Genomic DNA, 2,111 nt, shown 5'->3' with positions numbered 1-2,111 from the left:
AATTTAAAAGCCTCCTGTTAGGCCATCATCTACACGACATAGCCCTGAATTTTCCAATGCGTAGCTCTTTGCAAAAGAGAGATATTGGCAAGGAAAAGCTGTCTTGTACCTTTGCATTTTTCTCCCAAACGAAGGACACTAGAAAGAAAATTTTAAAGCCTCCTGTTAGGCCATCATCTACACGACATAGCCCTAAATTTTCCAATGCGTAGCTCTTTGCAAAAGAGAGATATTGGCAAGGAAAAGCTGTCTTGTACCTTTGCATTTTTCTCCCAAACGAAGGACACTAGAAAGAAAATTTTAAAGCCTCCTGTAAGGCCATCATCTACACGACATAGCCCTGAATTTTCCAATGCGCAGCTCTTTGCAAAAGAGAGATATTGGCAAGGAAAAGCTGTCTTGTACCATTGCATTTTTCTCCCAAACGAAGGACACTAGAAAGAAAATTTTAAAGCCTCCTGTTAGGCCATCATCTACACGACATAGCCCTGAATTTTCCAATGCGTAGCTCTTTGCAAAAGAGAGATATTGGCAAGGAAAAGCTGTCTTGTACCTTTGCATTTTTCTCCCAAACGAAGGACACTAGAAAGAAAATTTTAAAGCCTCCTGTTAGGCCATCATCTACATGACATAGCCCTGAATTTTCCAATCCGTAGCTCTTTGCAAAAGAGAGATATTGGCAAGGAAAAGCTGTATTGTACCTTTGCATTTTTCTCCCAAACGAAAGACACTAGAATGAAAATTTTAAAGCCTCCTGTTAGTGCTTCATCTACACGTTATAGCCCTGAATTTTCCAATGCCTATCTCTTTGCAAAAGAGATATATTGGCAAGGAAAAGCTGTATTGTACCTTTGCATTTTTCTCCCAAACGAAGGACACTAGAATGAAAATTTTAAAGCCTCCTGTTAGTGCTTCATCTACACGTTATAGCCCTGAATTTTCCAATGCCTATCTCTTTGCAAAAGAGAGATATCGGCAAGGAAAAGCTGTATTGTACCTTTGCATTTTTCTCCCAAACGAAAGACACTAGAATGAAAATTTTAAAGCCTCCTGTTAGTGCTTCATCTACACGTTATAGCCCTGCATTTTCCAATGCCTATCTCTTTGCAAAAGAGAGATATCGGCAAGGAAAAGCAGCATTGTACTTTTGCATTTTTCTCCCAAACGAAAGACACTAGAATGAAAATTTTAAAGCCTCCTGTTAGGCCATCATCTACACGACATAGCCCTGAATTTTCCAATGCGCAGCTCTTTGCAAAAGAGAGATATTGGCAAGGAAAAGCTGTCTTGTACCTTTGCATTTTTCTCCCAAACGAAGGTCACTAGAAAGAAAATTTTAAAGCCTCCTGTTAGGCCATCATCTACACGACATAGCCCTGAATTTTCCAATGAGTAGCTCTTTGCAAAAGAGAGATATTGGCAAGGAAAAGCTGTCTTGTACCTTTGCATTTTTCTCCCAAACGAAGGACACTAGAAAGAAAATTTTAAAGCCTCCTGTTAGGCCATCATCTACACGACATAGCCCTGAATTTTCCAATGCGCAGCTCTTTGCAAAAGAGAGATATTGGCAAGGAAAAGCTGTCTTGTACCATTGCAGTTTTCTCCCAAACGAAGGACACTAGAAAGAACATTTTAAAGCCTCCTGTTAGGCCATCATCTACACGACATAGCCCTGAATTTTCCAATGCGCAGCTCTTTGCAAAAGAGAGATATTGGCAAGGAAAAGCTGTCTTGTACCTTTGCATTTTTCTCCCAAACGAAGGACACTAGAAAGAAAATTTTAAAGCCTCCTGTTAGGCCATCATCTACACGACATAGCCCTGAATTTTCCAATGCGCAGCTCTTTGCAAAAGAGAGATATTGGCAAGGAAAAGCTGTCTTGTACCATTGCATTTTTCTCCCAAACGAAGGACACTAGAAAGAAAATTTTAAAGCCTCATGTTAGGCCATCATCTACACGACATAGCCCTGAATTTTCCAATGCGTAGCTCTTTGCAAAAGAGAGATATTGGCAAGGAAAAGCTGTCTTGTACCTTTGCATTTTTCTCCCAAACGAAGGACACTAGAAAGAAAATTTTAAAGCCTCCTGTTAGGCCATCATCTACACGACA

This window comes from Pseudophryne corroboree, unplaced genomic scaffold, assembly GCF_028390025.1.
Source record: "Pseudophryne corroboree isolate aPseCor3 unplaced genomic scaffold, aPseCor3.hap2 scaffold_449, whole genome shotgun sequence".
NCBI classification, from domain to species: domain Eukaryota; kingdom Metazoa; phylum Chordata; class Amphibia; order Anura; family Myobatrachidae; genus Pseudophryne; species Pseudophryne corroboree.
The sequence above is the reverse complement of the archived record's forward strand: the minus strand, read 5'-3'. Positions refer to the sequence as shown.